Source organism: Oryx dammah, unplaced genomic scaffold (assembly GCF_014754425.2).
Source record: "Oryx dammah isolate SB20612 unplaced genomic scaffold, SCBI_Odam_1.1 HiC_scaffold_21, whole genome shotgun sequence".
Lineage (NCBI taxonomy): Eukaryota > Metazoa > Chordata > Mammalia > Artiodactyla > Bovidae > Oryx > Oryx dammah.
The window spans coordinates 47,030,726-47,049,545 of record NW_024070205.1 but is presented as its reverse complement, the minus strand read 5'-3'; the positions used below and the strand labels follow the sequence as shown (position 1 = coordinate 47,049,545).

At 37.5% G+C, this 18,820-nt stretch overlaps 1 protein-coding gene across 3 annotated transcripts in view; it reads left to right on the top strand.

The window, feature by feature from the left end:
* Positions 1–18,820, top strand: part of AKT3 (AKT serine/threonine kinase 3) — a 279,685-nt gene that overhangs the window by 132,090 nt on the left and 128,775 nt on the right. The window lies entirely within an intron of this gene.

The window sequence follows — 18,820 nt, the reverse complement described above, 5'->3', positions numbered from 1 at the left end:
GTTCCTTAGCATTGGAACGGAAAGATTCCATAGATTATTATAATGTGTGGTTTTATATAATCCAAAATAGTATAATTTTTTCATAGGACTTTGTGATAAAAACCATTCCCCAGGTACATACTTCAAGTTTTTCTTTAAAATGTAAACAGAGACCTTTGAACTTGACTGCTGGATTGAACTTGGTTGAAAGATGCTGCAGTTCTTAGTGCACCTCTAATCGAAGTTTCCTGTCATAATCTTAACCGTTTGATTGATTGTATGATAAGAAGCAAGTGATTTACCTTAAACATTATTTTCTGAGAAGATTTTGTTTGTGGTAAATTTTTCTTCCTTACAAATATCTAACACTATTTCTTCCTTACAAATTTCTAAATAAGTTTGTAATTTAAACTTATTTAGGAATTATATATTTTCTTGAAAATAGCCAAAAATAAGATGATGATGATGATAATGGTGATTATAATTGTTATAACCAGGCTTTCAGATTGTTTTAACTGCTGATTAATCAATGAAAGGGGTTTTCTGTGTTAATTCAGGAGTAAAACATTTTAAAGCATAATATTAAGTTAAAATAAACTTGCATAAGAGATAAAGTTTGTGATAAAATCTTTAACTAGACACACCATTCTTAATTTTGATTTTGATTGTATGCTGCTGCTGCTGCTAAGTCGCTTCAGTCGTGTCGGACTCTGTGCGACCCCATAGACAGCAGCCCACCAGGCTCCCCTGTCCCTGGGATTCTCCATGCAAGAACACTGGAGTGGGTTGCCATTTCCTTCTCCAGTGCATAAAAGTGAAAAATGAAAGTGAAGTCGCTCCATTGTGTCCGACTCTTCGCGACCCCATGGACTGCAGCCTACCAGGCTCCTCTGTCCATGGGATTTTCCAAGCAAGAGTACTGGAGTGGGGTGCCACTGCCTTCTCCGTTGATTGTATGCAGTTATCTGTTAGTCACGATTTGGAAAGATATGAGGGAAAATTGAAGCAAAAATCAGTTAAAAAATATAGCAGCATCAGAAAATTGAAAATGATAAAAATCCTCAAATGTTATACATGTGTTTTATCATTATATAGCGCCACAGTCTTTTTTGGGGGGTTACTTTCAGTTTTTTTTAAACAATAAGGTAGGACAATAAACCAAAAAGTTTGTGAAATCATTTTAACTAAAAAAAAAAAAAAAAATCTCTTGTTTATGTAAGTGGATTTTTCCATAGGGAGTTTCATTTTTCAAAAAGTGAGGATACTGTTATATTTGTGTATTAAGAAAATACTTTAAAAAAAAAAAGAAAATACTTTTGTCTCTACCAAAATGGCTCATTAGACACTTATGGCTTTCTCTCAGTAGAAAATTATTTTAAAAATCCTGTTGTCAATTGAAATAATACCTTATATTTTGTATTGACTTACGAATACATTTTCTTTCTAAAGACATTTTGGGCAAGCATTTATTTTAAAGTGATAGAAATTGTCTTTTAAAACACTAGCAGTATACATTATCATTTCTGACCTAAAGCCAGTGTGGTTTCTTAGTTTGTCTATTTTACTAGCAAATGCTGTTATTGGTTTGTCTGAAATAATTTATAAAGTACAGAACTCCTGTACATGCTGATCAAAATGCAGCATTTTTTGACCTTATGAAATTTCACACCCCAACAAGTTTTAAAGACATACTGTATGTCACAGTCTGCCAACATCTGCTCCGACACTTCCACTGGCAGAGGCTGAAATAAATGCTACACTCTTGAGGAGAGAACCTATTTAGTGACTGACAGTCAGCTTATCCATGAAATCAGTATTAGTTGGCATCTGTAATCTTGAATAATCAAGTAGTTGTGGATAGTTAAATTAATAAGCAAAGTTATAGACCAGCTCCTTAATTTTGGGAAACATATTAATAAGATGGATCTTACAACAAACTGTTTTAAACTGATTGGTTTTAACGCCTGACTTATTGCAGTCATAAGTTTGCAATAATTTGTTTTTGTCAAAGTCGTGTCTGACTCTTTGCGACCCCATGGACTGTATAGTCCATGGAATTCTCTAGGCCAGAATACTGGAGTGGGTAGCTTTTCCCTTCTCCAGGGGATCTTTCCAATCCAGGGATCAAACCCATGTCTCCTGCATTGCAGGCAGATTCTTTAGCAGCTGAGCCACAAGGGAAGACCAGGAATACTGGAGTGGGTAGCCTATCCTTTCTCCAGCGGATCTTCCCAACCCAGGAATCTAACCGGGGTCTCCTGCATTGCAGGTGGATTCTTTACCAACTGAGCTATCAGGGAAGCCTCCTTGCAATAATTACCTGAGATAGTAATGTGTAGTGTAAAGGGCCCTAGTTGAAGGAGTAGTTCAAATTTAAGCTCTACCAAAAACCATGAGTATGACCTTGGGCAGGTCGTTCTCACACTCTCTGGTCTTTAGTCCCTTCATCAGCATGGTGAGGACCCCTGAATGAATTTGTAAGGTCCCCTTTGTCTCTGGCTTTCTGTGATTCTGTGAGGGAAGTTTGAGCAGGCCATTGAAGAGTGAATGGGAATGAAATTATTATAAAACAGAGGACAAGAGTATTTCAGGCAGAGGGTAACAAGGAATGTTTTTGTGAGGTATTAAGAGAAGGAACAGTAAGAGCCAGAGAGAGATACTCCGTCGTCTTCCACTGGTTCTAGCTGTCTTCGACATATGACCAAAAGGAGCTAGGAGTACCAGGTGCAGCACACTCAGGTATGTTGGGAGATGTGTTCCATTCATAGCTACAGTGTGTCCCCTGTCTTTCTAGATAATTAAAATATGGTACTTCAAGATTAATCTTTGTGAGTTTTAATGAAACTTTACCAAAATAAGCTTTTTATTTGTATGAAAATAATTAAGAGAACTAGATGGGACTTGGTATTGATCTTTCCATTCTTCATTAAGTTTCAGATTCCTTTTCTTCTAGTTCAAAATTTCCCCAAAGATGTCTTTATACGAGTTGTTTCTACTTTTCAGTCCACCGCAGTCTAACTTTTTTATTTGCTTGATGAAACCACTTTTAGTAAGTTCTCCAGTGACCCCTTAATTGCTCAGACTAGGAGACATTTTTTTTAGTTCTTTTCCTGGCTTTACATTTGGGGGACATTTTATGGTTTTGACTACTACTTCCTTCTTGGGATGATCTCTCATTGTTTTCTAAGGTGCTTTTCTTTCCTGGCTTTCTTGGTTGACTTATTGCATGCATTTGGATATCTGACTGGGCTCATTCTCACTTTGTGCTCTCTTCCTGGACGGGCACATTCACATTAAGGTTTCAGTTACTACTAGTATACCGCTTGCTCCCACACTTATGTATCTTCAGGGCAAGCCTCTTTTCTGAGCATTAGATTGCTGTCTTTACTATATTCAACTGACAGCTGGACATCGCTACCTAGATATTTTTGGAGGCAACAAATCTTAAGCTGAACCGAAGATAATTTGATTAACTTTTCCCTCCGTATTCACTACCTCAGTTCTGTCTTGAGCAGAAACCTGGATCTATTTCATGCCTTTTTCCCCTCATATCTTCATCTTACTCCCAGTTTATTTCTAGCATTTCCAGTCTTGCTTCTTATTCCTTGAAATTATTTCCTTCTCTCTCATCTCTAGAATAGGCCCTCATCATCTCTGCTGTAGATTTTTAACTATAGATCTCTGCCTGTAGTTTCTACCACTCATGTTCTTCCTTCCCATGAATGTCAAAGTGATCTTTCTAAAATTAAATCCTAACTATGCTGCTAACCTGTGAAAGCCCGGCCCTAGATCTTCATTTTATCCTGCTGGATAAAGTCCAGATTCCTTAATATATCACGCAAAGATCTCATCCTGGCCTCTGCTTTTAGCTCTTTCCTCGTCTCTCTTCTGCTGTCCATTTACACTTTGGCAGTACTGAACTGTTTGTAGTTTCCTGTATAAACTATTATAGCATTTCTACTCTGAGCCTTTATGCTATTCCCTCTGTCTTCTATTCGCTGGAATAATTTTTTTTTTCATCCTTTAAGACAATTCAGATTTAAATCCCTAGCCTCATTCCTTGCTAAATTCTTCCTTTCTGTTCTTCACAAAACTGTTATCTTTTGTTGTTAATCACGTTTCTTGGTTGTCTTGCTCATGTGTATGTCTTATCCAGTAAACTGTGAGTTATTTTAGGGGAAAGAGCCTAGTATTATAAGATCTTTATATCTCATGTATCTTAGTGCCTATATCTTAGGCACTAATAACGGGTTTTGAATGCATTTCTGAAAACATCTAGTCCAGATTTTTTCTTTTGAGATGAGAAAAAAATGAAGCCTTTGAAAATTCAGTGATTTTTAAAAAAATTAATTTATTTATTTTAATTGGAGGCTAATTACTTTACAATATTGTAGTGGTTTTTGCCAAACATCGACATGAATCAGCCACAGGTGCACATGTATTTCCCCATCCAGAACCCCCCTTCCTCCTCCCTCCCCATCCCATCCCCCAGGGTCATCCCAGTGCACCAGCCCTGAGCACCCTGTATCATGCATTGGACCTGCACTGGCGATCTGCTTCACATATGATAATATACACGTTTCAACGCTACGCTCTCAAATCATCCTACTCTCGCCTTCTCCCACAGAATCCAAAAGACTGTTCTTTGTTGTTTACGTCTGTGTCTCTTTTGCTGTCTCGCATACAAGGTCATTGTTACCTTCTTTCTAAATTCCGTATATATGCATAGTATACTGTATGGGTGTTTTTCTTTCTGACTTATTTCACTCTATAATAGGGTCCAGTTTCATCCACCTCATTAGAACGGATTCAAATGCATTCTTTTTAATGGCTGAGTAATACTCCATTGTGTATATATGCCACAGCTTTCTTATCCATTCATCTGCTGATGGACATCTAGGTTGCTTCCATGTCCTGGCTATTGTAAACAGTGCTGCGATGACCATTGGGGTACACGTGTCTCTTTCAATTCTGGTTTCCTCGGTGTGTATGCCCAGCAATGGGATTGCTGGGCTGTATGGCAGTTCTATTTCCAGTTTTTTAAGGAATCACCACACTGTTCTCCATAGTGGCTGTACTCGTTTGCATTCCCACCAACAGTGTAAGAGGGTTCCTTTTCCTCCGCACCCTCTCCAGCATTTATTGTTTGTAGACTTTTTGATAGCAGCCATTCTGACTGGTGTGAGATGGTACCTCATTGTGGTTTTGATTTGCATTTCTCTGATAATGAATGATGTTCAGCATTTTTTCATGTGCTTGTTAGCCATCTGTGTGTCTTCTTTGCAGAAATGTCTGTTTAGTTCTTTGGCCCATTTTTTGATTGGGTCGTTTATTTTTCTGGAATTGAGCTGCAGGAGCTGCTTGTATATTTTTGAGATTAATTCTGTGTCGGTTGCTTCGTTTGCTATTATTTTCTCCCATTCTGAAGGCTGTTTTTTCACCTTGCTTATAGTTTCCTTTGTTGTGCAAAAGCTTTTAATTTTAATTAGGTGCCATTTGTTTGTTTTTGCTTTTATTTCCATTACTCTGGGAGGTGGGTCATAGAAGATCCTATTGTGATTTATGTCAGAGTTTGCCTATGTTTTCCTCTAGGAGTTTTATAGTTTCTGGTCTTACTTTAGATCTTTGATCCATTTTGAGTTTATTTTTGTGTATGGTGTTAGAAAGTGTTCTAGTTTCATTCTTTTATATGTGGTTGACCAGTTTCCCCAGCACCACTTGTTAAAGAGATTGTCTTTTCTCCATTGTATATTCTTGCCTCCTTTGTCAAAGATAAGGTGTCCATAGGTGCATGGATTTATCTCTGGGTTTTCTAGAAAATTCAGTGATCTTTTTAAGGTTGCTTTACTAGGTGGTGGTAGTTAAGTGTGTGTTAGTCACTCAGTTGTGTCCGACTCTTTGTGACTCCATGGACTATAGCCAGCCAGGCTCTGTCCATGGGATTCTCCGGGCAAGAATACTGAAGTGGGTTGCCATTTCCTTTTCCAGGTAGTTAATCATCAAGATTAAAATTGATATTTCTCTGCTGTCACTTAAGTGTTATCTCCCCTCCGTGTTCCCACAGTTCAGTTCAGTCGCTCAGTCATGTCCGACTCTTTGCAACCCCATGGACTGCAGCACACCAGGCTTCCCTGGCCATGGGTTGTTCCTCCAACCCCTCTTCCATTCCCCACCTCCATTCTATGACATTTTCCCTATAGAGCTTTGAGATCTGATTTTGGGTCAGAATTCCAACTGTTAAATTGCTAGATATCCTTTGGCATGCATAATGTAAGTTCTCCAAGGCCTATAAAATGTGGATAACAGTATTTGACCTTTATCCTTTTTTGGATGGATCAAATATGAACTATATTGGAAATTATCTTCTAAATATAATACTATAGAAATGTAAGTAAAATAATATTTTCTCCAAGAAAACTGTATCTCCTATCAGAAATATGGTTAGGTAAATTACTAACTCCCAATATTCAAAACACCAAGATCATGGCACCTAGTCCCATCACTTCATGGTAAACAGAAGGGGAAAAAGTGGAAGCAGTAACAGATTTTATTTTGGGGGGCTCCAAAATCAAATCATTGCATACAGTGACTGCAGCCATAAAATTAAAAAACACTTGCTCCTTGGAAGGAAAGCTATGAGAAACCTAGACAGCATATTCAAAAGCAGAGACATCACTTTGCCAACAAAGGTCCGTATAGTCAAAGCTGTTTTTCCAATAGTCATGCACAGATGTGAGAGCTGGACCATAAAGAAGGCTGAGTGCCAAAGAATTGATGCTTTCAACTTGTGGTGTTGGAGAAGACTCTGAGAGTCCTTGGAAAGCAAGGAGATCAAACCAGTCAATTCTAAAAGAAAATAACCCTCAGTATTCACTGGAAGGACAGTTGCTGAAGCTGAAGCTCCAATACTTTTGCCATCTGATGTGATGAGCTGACTCGTTGGAAAAGACTCTGATGCTGGCAACAATTGAAAGCAAAAGAATGGGTATCAGAGGATGAGATGGTTACATAACATCACTGACTCAACGGACCTGAATCTGAACAAACTCTGGGAGATAGTGGAGGACTGGGAAGCCTGGCCTGCTGCAGTCCATGGAGTCGCAAAGAGTCAGACACTACTTAGCAACTGAACAAAAGCAGCAAATTACTAATTATAGATTGAAATTTATCTATGCATGGGAAACATTGCATTTTGACTGAAAAATAATATAGGATACATATAAGACTTGTTGCAAAGCTCTTTTCAAAGTACATTGAGCACAATAGCTTTTCTACCCAGATAGTAGTCGTGATTCCTGACATGTTGACAGTTATTAGCTCAACTCAAAAGTGGATGCAGTTGCTTAGTGGAGAACTTGAACATTGCCCATGTCTTGAGACTGATCATACTTTTGACCTAGTCTTTCCTCCTCACCATGGTGGGAATGGAAAAGTGCCAGCCTGTGTCCCCAGGAGTATCTACTAGAATTCTGCCTTATTCTGTGATGCAGATACTGGCCCACTCTGACAATATCCCTTTCCTCTCTGAAACCTTCCTTCTGTCTCTTTTAGAAAAAGAAATTGGTCAGCATTTCTTAGGCCAATTTTAGAAGTGCAATGACCTGTTTACTCACTAACCTAATCTACTTCTGCTGCTTGAAAGAAAGTAAGGGTGTTAGGGGACTTATAGACTCTGAGATTTTAAATAAATGCATGGAAAAATCAATTGTCCTACTAATGCTTTCATTGTGTTTGTTCATGGGAATAAAGACTTAGCTTATGACTTGATTCTTAGTCTTATATATGATAAAAAATAGTCTGTAGAAAGCAACTCTAACCCTATAATATATAAATACACAAGGATTATTGGAGATAAGAAAATTAATGCTCTAGAAGTTGTGAGACTAGATAGAAGTAAGGTAGGATGACTAGAAAAGAGCTTATGCATAAGGCAAGGTTAACATGCGCCTAGAAGGACAGGTGATATTTAGGATTTTGGAAGGAAGAAGACTTTCTCAGTGAGGTTAACAACCTAAGCAAAAATGATGTCTGGAATTAAAGAGTAGCTTGTTTGTAAGTAGTGTAAACAATATGCTAGATGGATAGAAAGTTTTTATTGAAGGAAAAAACTCTTAAGCTTGGATAAACTATAATCAGACTGTGAAAGATCTTGAATACCAGTTTGATTTTTTAATGGAAACCCATTGGAAACCATTGGAGGCTTTTGAGCATTAGGTATCCATATCAATATTTGAGTTAAAAAGACCCTATATGGGGTTCAGGATTGGGAACTCATGTACACCCATGGCAGATTCATGTTGATGTATGGCAAAACCAATACAGTATTGTAAAGTAAAATAAAGTAAAATTAAAAAAAAAAAATTCTAGTCAAGAAAATAAGAAGACAAGTCACAGACAGGGAGAAAATATTTGCCAAAGATATTACCTGGTATAGAACTGTTAAAGAGAACACTCAACAATAAAAGAATAAACTACCTGATTTTAAAAAAACACACAAAGAAGAGCCTGTATGGTTACAGTTCTCTTCCTCTTGTCCATAGCCCTCTTCCCTTCCCACCGTAAGTGAGCCGGTCAGCAAGGCACTTTCATGTTTTCCCTACTTTTCAGTCTTACTGCTGTCTTCCTAGTCCAGTTGGATGATTATGATCATCTCTTAATGATTATCTCTTGCCTTCAAGTATTCTCTGGAGTATTTGGAAGCAATACATAGGATCTTCAAAAAGAATCTTCCTTAGCAAATGCCATTTTGCTCAGGAGAATCTTAAGTTCTCTCCATTTGCACAAGAGGAAGATGAATTTTTTTCTTATTTATGTTTATACGTGTATACGTAAGTATTCCTTTTTTTCTTCTGTTACTCCTCAATGTTCCACATGTTTTTTGGAAACAAATTAGTAGATTTTATTAAGTTCAACTGGATGTGAAATTCCTAATCCTGTTTTTGTTTTGAGTGATTTTTTAGACTATTTTGTGTACTTGATCACTGGAAGACTTGTTTTCTCTAATTGTGTTCAGATTTTTAAGAAAACAGAAAGTTATATCTGGTACTTGGATTATTTATCTCTCTATGAGGAATGCCTTGAAAGAAAATGAAAGTCACTCCGTCGTGTCCAGCTCTTTGGGACCTCATGGACTGTATAGTCCATGGAATTCTCCAGACAAGAATACTGGAGCTAGTATCTGTTTCCTTTTCCAGGGGATCTTCCCAACCCAGTGATTGAACCTAGGTCTCCTGTATTGCAAGTGGATTCGTTACTGTCTGAGCCATCGGGGAAGCCCAAGAATGTTGGAGTGTGTAGCCTATCCTTTCTCCAGCAGATCTTCCTGACCCAGGACTTGAACCAGGGTCTCCTGCATTGCAGGCAGATTCTTTTACCAGCTGAGCTACCAGGGAAACCTGGTATGCCTTACTTAAAAAATAATTAATTACTGTAAATTTAATCAAAATTTCTTCCTATCTTTCATTTTTATGGATACTGTGTTCATATATTTACAAACGGTAACCCATAAACCAAGTTTAGAATTGGGAATGTCAAGAACCTTTTTAAAAAATCACTTTAAAAGGAGATAGTTTTTAGAAAATTTTGAAGAATAATAATGCCATATTTAGTCACATATTTCCTCTTCCTCATTGAAATCACACTTCAATCTGATTTTAAAAAATTTTCCACAGAATTTCTACTCTTTCATTCTTTTTTCTACACTGTACAACAAATGTGCACAAAAGAAAATGTGTAATTCCATTTTAATGGATATGACTGTGGCAGTTGAGAATGTCAAATCTAGCTCCTACATATGAGAACTGTCTGTATCACTGAAATATTTCATCAGTTTTATGTCCTTTATAAATGTAAATTTATGTGTGTATCATTTGAGCTTCCTGTTAAATAATCTCATGATTTTACTACTTCCTTCATTATAATACTGCAGGTGAACTGCTCAGATTTTGCTTAGAGCATGTATTTTTCCTGGTAGCAGCTCTCATGATTTCTCACTCTTCTTTTCTGATTTAATCTGGGGCTTCTCTGGTGGCTCAGAGGGTAAAGTGTCTGCCTGCAATGCAGGAGACCTCAGTTTAATCCCTGGGTCAGGAAGATCCCCTGGAGAAGGAAATGGCAACCCACTCCAGTATTCTTGCTTGGAGAATCCCATGGATGGAGGAGCCTGGTGTAGGGGTCACAAACAGTTGGACACGACTGAGCGACTTCACTTTGAGAGCTAATCTATTAGTAGTCTTTACCTTCTCAGTTTCATTCATCAGAATATAACTTAGTATGGGGTCTTCTATAGAATTGAGGGAAATGATAAATTTCCAGAGCATAATCACTGTGTATACTCATTTAAAAAATTTCCTCCATTGTTTATTATAAGATCTGATATGTTAGAAGATCACAGGACTTGGAATCAGAAGACCTAAGTTTGAGTCTTGATTCTGCTCTTTTACTAGCTCTGTGACCTTGGGCAAATCACAAAACTCTCCTGATCTTCATTTTTGTCAGCTTTAAACATGAGGTTATGTGCTGTTCAGGATTAGGGTGGGGGTTAAATGAGATGATATATGTGAAAACACTTTGTAAATTATAAATGCTAAAATACAAATAAAAGTAATAGCATAAGATAGAATATGCTCAGTAATATTTGCTTCAGTTTAGTCGCTCAGTCATGTCCGACTCTTTGCGACCTCATGAACCGCAGCACAGCAGGCCTCCCTGTCCATCACCAACTCCCGGAGTCCACTCAAACCCATGTCCGTTGAGTCGGTGATGCCATCCAACCATCTCATCCTCTGTCATCACCTTCTCCTCCTGCCCTCAGTCCCTCCCAGCATCAGGGTCTTTTCAAACGAGCCAACTCTTCTCATCAGGTGGCCAAAGGATTGGAGTTTCAGCTTCAGTGTCAGTCCTTCCAGTGAACACCCAGGACTGATCTCCTTTAGGATGGACTGGTTGGATCTCCTTGCTGTCCAAGGGACTCTCGAGTTCTCCAACACGACAGTTCAAAAGCATCAATTCTTCGGCCATCAGCTTTCTTTATAGTCCAGCTCTCACATCCATACATGACTACTGGAAAAATCATAGCCTTGACTAGACAGACCTTTGTTTACAAAGAGATGCCTCTGTTTTTTAATATGCTGTTTAGGTTGGTCATAACTTTCCTTCCAAGGAGTAAGTGTCTTTTAATTTCATGGCTGCAATCACCATCTGCAGTGATTTGCTTAATTGAGTTAAATGGCAGCCATTCCCCCCTTTCCAGTTAAATTATATTGGAGTAAGGTGGAAACTACTCTATTGGGTTTTCTTTAAAGATGTTGCAAGTTTTAAGTAGAACCTATGTACAACTAGCATCACTGACTCAACGGACATGAATCTGAGCAAACTCCAGGAGATAGTGAAGGACAGGGAAGCCTGGCATGCTGCAGTCCATGGGGTCTCAAAGAGTTGAACATGGCTTAGCAACTGAACATACACATCTACATCAAGATTGATATTGAGAATGACTCCTCTTATTTGGTTTGGGGGAAAAATCTCAATTGTATTTAATGCCAAAGAGTTTGTCTGTAGAGACTGGTCTTTCTTATAACTAAGTAACATGTGCTAGACCCCTCAACCATGCACATGGTCTCCTTCTGGAAAATGAAGAAGAACTTCACTGCGGCTGAAAAGGCAGCACCTCTGGACTGACCTCAGAGGACCTGGGTGCAGACCAAATTCTTTAATTAGAAGGTTTAGTCAGAAGTGCTTTTTTTTTTTTTTTAAATAAAGATAATAACATCCCCAAATGTCTTTCTAACTGTTCTAAGAGGATCCTTTCGTTACTATTCACTGGGGGAAATTTTCACATTAATTTGGTTCTTCCATTAGATAATTACTTTTTTGTAAGATGGAGTGTGCAGTGGGAATTGTTTTTAATGGAAGGTAGTCAAGGAGTGGTCAGCTTCAATAGCCTATATTAATGTGAGGACGTAAAAGAGGTCCCAGTAGAACCAAGTTTCCTTCCTCCCTTCCTTCATCCTTTTCTTTTCCCCTTTCTCCCTTCTCTTCTTCCTCTTTCTCTCTGCCTAGCTCTCTTCCTCCTTCCCTCCTTCCTTCTCTCATTCAACTTACTCTTAGGTCAGCAGTCAACTCTTGCTTGTCCAGAGATACTTGTGTGAAAAATACTATGCGTGCAATAGTTTTCACTGAATTGTTCTTAAGTACTATTTCCTCTGACTCCTTTTTTTACTTCCTTTTCTCATCTTCTTACATAGCAGCCTCACACACTTGTTCTGAGATTTCCTACTTTGTTTCTGTATGATTTAAAGTAACACAATTCGGATACATAGGAGTTATCACTTAATATTTAAACATATTTTTAGGAAATCTAAGTTCAAATGAATATTTAGAAAGTTTTTATTGAGGGTTTATTGTGTTCTCAACATTGTACCAGGTACTGAGGGAAAAGAGAAGGAAATAAGGAAGGAAACCAACCTTCCTTTGAGCCTTACTATGTGCCAGGCCCTTTCACATATGTTATCTCATTTAATCTTCACAACAACATTCTGAGGTACGTATTATGTTCTCCATTTTAAAGAGACTGAGAGATTATGTGACTTAACTGGCAAATGGCAGAGCCAGAATTTCAGCCCATGCCTAACAGAATGCTAACCTTGAAGTCTGCGTTCCTTTCACTAATCCACAGATATAGCCCTTGGATTTGAAGAATTTATAATCTGCTAGCAAAATATGCCACAGACCCTTGAAATTAGTATTTTTTGAGATTGGTATTTTGATGGTTCAGTTCTGAAGTAGGTTTATAATTAAATATTCAGTAAGAGTTTTAGGAAAAGGAGGTATCATTGAGGAGTAGATCATCAAGAAAAGCTTCATTGGAAATTGAGATTGTTTGGAAAAATAGTAAGATTTCAAAAGATGACATATATTCCAGGTAACAGATCACCATAATTTGAAAAAATTATTTCTGAGAAACTTTGGTTGAATCTTTTATTGTTAATTTAAATGGGTTTGAAATCCTCAGAATATGGATGAAACCTCCAGATGGTATGTTATTTCTTTGTCCCTGTATAGACTGAAAGATATCAAAGGAGAAAGAAACATAAGTGATAGGAATAAATATGGCACCTGAAATATTTAGCAGACTGCCCCGTAATCGTACCAGATACTTTGTATGATTTCTCAGTGTCAGAGTTAGGCGTTATGTCCCGTTTGCTGCCTTGGCTTTTACATGAAGTTTCTGTCATCACATTGCTATTCATCTTCTCTCCTAGTAGAATATAAAATTATTTTACTGATGCAAATAAATAATTCTATTTAAAAATACCATCTTAAAGTCAATATTTTTTCTTTAGCCGAAAATATTTTGAACTGCAGGTTTTAGCTCGGAAAGGGACACACCATCTGTTTACTGTTGTTTAACCTGACTGACTTTATGTAGCAGAGCTGAGGTGGTGTGACGGGAGTGAGCAGTGGCTGGGGGGTAGGAGGACCACCACCTGCAGCCTGTGTATGATAAGCAGCTATGACGGGGTTTTGCGTAGTTTTTAATGTTAAGTTAATTACTATTAGGTCAGTATACTTCAGTTTTTCAGCTACAGTTTCGCTAAGTGTGTAACACTCAGGTAGACTTTGCTGCTAAGGATCCTTGTACTGTTTTCCTCTCTTATTACTGATCCTAGAGTTTTCCTCTGTGACACCGCTCCATATCTGAAGAGTGACAGCAATCCTTTTTCTACACTTCTCTGTGTATACTCATCAATGGCCTAATTAAATCTATAGATTGTTTTTGGTTAAGTTAAATATAGATAAAACCTACCTGATTTACATGTTTAATATTTATTTTTTAACTTAGTTTCTTTTCTAGAAAGTAGAGACTTATTTGTAATTACTTTCTAAAATTTTAAATTAGGGAATACCCTGGCAGTCCAGTGGTTAGGACTCTGTTCTTCCACTGCTGAGGGCTCAAGTCAAATCCCTAGTCAGGGAACTAAGATCCCACCAGCCATGCATGGCAGCCAAAAAAAAAAAAAAATCCCCCAAAATTGTAAATTAAAAAATGATTATATGCCCATTACTTGCTCCTTTAATCCCATCTTACTTATAATTGGGCTTCCCAGGTGGCTAACTGGTAAAGAATCTACTTCCCTACTTATAATTAATACATGTGAAATTAATAGAGACTTAAGGAAGTAAGAGGAAGAGAAGTAACATTGTTTAAGCTCCTATGTATATGGTGCCTTATTTACAGCAACATGACAAGAAAAACATGAGATAAATATTACATTTAAAAAAACAAACTAGTAAAGCTGGGGCCTTGAGAGATTAAGAAATTTTCCTAGACTCTCAAAGCAAGTACTTGGGAAAACTAACAATGATTTGGACCGGACTGTCTAATATCTGGGGCTTCCACAGTGGCTCAGCGGTAAAGAATCCGGCTGCAACGCGGGTTCGATCCCTGGGTCAGGAAGATCCCCTGGAGAAGGAAATGGCTAACCCCTCCAGTATTGTTGCCTGGAAATTCCCATGGACAGAGGAGCCTAGCGGGTCACAGTCTATAGGCTTGCCAAGAATCGGACAGATCTGAAGCAGCTGAACAAGCATGCATTTCTCACACCTGGCTTGAGTGTATTTAATCATAAATGGAGTTCAGAGATAACTCTTCTTCAAGTAATGCTTATTCAGCACCACAGAAACTTTGTGGTATGTCAAGTATTATTAACAGTAGGTTAGTAGCAGACTCTTGTTTTTGAGAGGTATATTGTGTGTAACCTTGATACTTATTTATGCTTTAGCAGAGGGACAAACATGGAGGTGGTAGCCAGGTGGCTGGCTTTTTGATAGAAATTTATTTGATAGAAATTTCTATTTGATAGAAATTTATTATGTAATACTGGGCCAGTCACTTCACCATCCCTGGTGTTTTATTATCTGTGATATGAAGGAGTTGGCATGAAGAATCTCCAAAGTCTTCTAGAAGTCAATGAGTTGCCTATGAGCCACAGATAATAATTTCTTGGAACATTCAGTCTTTTGAGAATTAATGCAAATAATAATTTACCACTCATTGAACATCTGTGTGCTGTGCATTTTGTATGTGTATTATTAGTCATGCTGATATTTTTGCAGGATACGTAATGTCTCTGTTTTATAGCTGGGAAACTGGGCCCATAGAATGGCCCATGGTCATGCATTTGATGAACTTTGGGACTTAAAGCAAAACCCACAGCTTTCAGGTGTCAAGGCCAATGCTTTTTACACATCACTGCTTAACTAAAATATCTCTGGCTGCTGTAGGGTCTTGAGGTAAAACGTTTTCTAGCATAGGAAGCATAGGCAGAAGGTGTGGGCTTTCCTTGCCTGTAGATTGTATGTCAGTGTCATGGATCAAGTCTTGTCATTTTCAACTAGTATGTGAGAATATGTTTCAGAGCTTTTGGATGTTCCCATTTACGGAAACTAAAGCTAAATGCAGAAAATTTACTTTAATAAGTGAAGATTTCAGCCTTCCTCTTCTATCAAAGAAGGCATAAGAGTTTTAGAGACAGAATCATCTGGATATTAGTATGAATTATATGATCATTGTGTTTATAATAAGTTAGGCTTGAGGGACACATTTTTTTTTAATCTTGCTGCAGCTATATACTGAATCACTGCCTTTCTGTTTTTTCCCCTATATCTTTGTTATTTTAAACCTTTGTTATATTTTGAGTAAAGTTAAATGAGGCCTAAGGCCACAGTGAGGGGAAGGACCTTTAAGCCTTGGAATTTAGGAAGGATAGAGAAGCATTCTTTCGTGTTGGAAATGATACATAATGAAGCAGATGCTAATGAAAAAATGAAATGCAGAGAATGAAAAAAGAGGCAAGGGTGCCTGTTTGAAAGTTTTATGGAGGAGAGTACATTGCCCCTTTATTACAATAATGTTTCTGCACTATAATAAGGTCTTTCATTGCAAGTTCAGCTTTTTTCATTCATTTGTTTTGTGCTCTGCTTCCTGTTACTAATTGTCAGCACAATGGTCTTCCAGCTATGAAGTCTCAGTGTCCTTTTGGACCAATTTGTCATTGTCTTTCTCCCTCACCCCCAACCCGTGCACTATCACTATGGTTGCATTTTTAGACATTTTCTATGTTTTAAAATGGCAATGCTTTTGAAACATGCCAGAATAGTTCATGCTAATTGAATCATCCATCCAGCAACAGTTATTGCTTCCAAAAGCACACTGATAAAGTTTCTTTCTCTATATGATATTATAAAGTAATTAAAATATATAAGACTTTCTTCATAGCATTATTTCATATGAATTGTTTCCTTTGAGCTTTACAGTTGTGCTATGGAAATAGGATATTTTGTTAAAATATTTTTGTTAAACTATATTATTTACAGTTCTGCTGTTACCTCCTAAATTCTTTGGGATTTCTGTGCCTTTAGGAACTTATATTTCTGTTGTATTCCTTCTAATGGCTCTGTACTCTAATAGATAGATTATCTTATCATTAAGGAATCAACAAGATTGACTTAGATTGACAAACCTGAACAAGTTCCCATTCCAGCAACTCTAGTTACATGTTAATTTGTGTTAGTTTTAACATTTGGGCCAATAAGTATTTCAAATGTGCTCTCAGCTTTGTATCAGCAATCTAATACTGACAGAAAGACACTTTTTCCAATGAAAGTTTGGTCAGTTTTCTCTAAAACTGTGTCAGTATTCTGCATGTCACCTGTTTCTGTCACTTTAGTATTGCAGAAAACTTGAAAATAAAATATAAATAAATCTGGTTATAAATAAAAAATAAAACATTTCTTCCTCTCTTGTAAGAAGCTAACATTCCTAAAGCAATATGTGACATACAAGAAAGTCCAAGAATTTAGAGCTAGAAAATCTGGATTTAGAGACTCGGCTTTACAACCTTAATGACTTGATAATTTTGAACAATCTTCATTTTCTTATTTGTGAAATCAGACAATCTTTATTTTCTTATTTGTGAAATGGAAATGATGAAAATAGTTTAGAACTTTATCATGAGAATTAAGTGAGAAATCATAATGTAATATCTTAATCTTGTGGTTAAGCTGCTAATAACATGTTAAAATAAAGACTTAGTAGTTAATTATTGAAAAAGAATGAATTTTGGAGAAATACATAATGGAAAACAGTTTTCCTGTTGACTTAAATTGGCAAAGATAAAAGTTTTTTCAATTCTGCTAGAGATGAATGAGCTGATTCTTCCAACATATGCTGTTCCTTTGGCTTACCAGTTAAACTAGATTATAAATTAAGTATTTTTATACTGCTGCAAGGACTTCCCTGGTGGCTCTGATGGTAAAGCATCTGCCTACAATGCGGGGGACCCAGGTTTGATCCCTGGGTCGGGAAGATCCCATGGAGAAGGAAATGGCAACTCACTCCAGTATTCTTGCCTGGAGAATTCCATGGATGGAGGAGCCTGGCAGGCTATAGTCCATGGGGTTGCAAAGAGTTGGACACTACTGAGTGACTTTACTATACTGCTGCAAATACCCAGAGACTTGTTTGTGGTTGCAGTTGAAGCTTTTTAAATAAAAGTTTGAGTAAGACTAATCAGGCTGATAGTATGTAGGACAACTCAGACAGGAGAGAAGACTGGAGAAAGGGGGTTCCAGATTTTGGTAAATTCTCTGGTTGGATATAGCAGTGAAAAGAAGGGATGGTTCAAAAGACATTACAAAAGAACTGTTTCAGTGTGTGTTGTAGGCTTAGCCATGGGTTGAAAGACAGTCAAAGATGACTGAGGATGAGTTTCTTGGACGAATAAGAAGATTATATAATTTTAGATGTCCATCAGTAGATGAATGGATAAGAAAGCTGTGGTACATATACATAATGGAGTATTACACAGCCATTAAAAAGAATACATTTGAATCAGTTCTAATGAGGTGGATGAAACTGGAGCTGATTATACAGAGTGAAGTAAGCCAGAAAGAAAAACACCAATATAGTACACTAACACATATATATGGAATTTAGAAAGATGGTAACGATAACCCTGTATGCGAGCCAGCAAAAGAGACACAGATGTGTAGAACAGTGTTATGGACTCTGTGGGAGAGGGCGAGGGTGGGATGATTTGGGAGAATGGCATTGAAACATGTATAATATCATATAAGAAACGAATCGCCAGTCCAGGTTCGATGCAGGATACAGGATGCTCGGGGCTGGTGCACTGGGATGACCCAGAGGGATGGTATGAGGAGGGAAGTGGGAGGGGGGTTCAAGATGGGGGACACCTGTACACCCGTGGTGGATTCATGTTGATGTATGGCAAAACCAATACAATATTATAAAGTAAAAAAAAAAATAATAAAAGATTATATAGTTTTAAAATGAATAGAAACATTGTGTTGATGTGCTAATTTTCAGTTTGGAAGATTAGGAAAAAACACCCATTTAGATATGTTGAGAATGAAGAGAGCTGCCAGTTTTGCTGTAAAGAAATGGAGCTTGATGGAAAGGCTAACACTAGAGGTGCAGGTTTGTCATTGAATGTCATGTCTTATTTTGGCAGAGTCATGTGAGAGACTCTCCAGAGTCACATCCAAAGTCCTTATCAGGTCACTGAGCGTCTTTTAGATCTCTTCTCCTAACATACTTTAGTCACACTGCACTTGCAGTTTCTGACATGTCTGAGCTCTCCCCACCTGTGGGTCTTTGTTCTTACTGTTCCTTCAACCCAGATCACTCTTCCCACAGATACCTGCATTGGTTGTCCATTTGACTAAGAGATACCCTAACTAGTCTTTCTAAAATAGTACTACTTTCCCTTTTTTTCTAACTTGTTGCCCTATGTAATTTTTCTTCACAGTACTAATT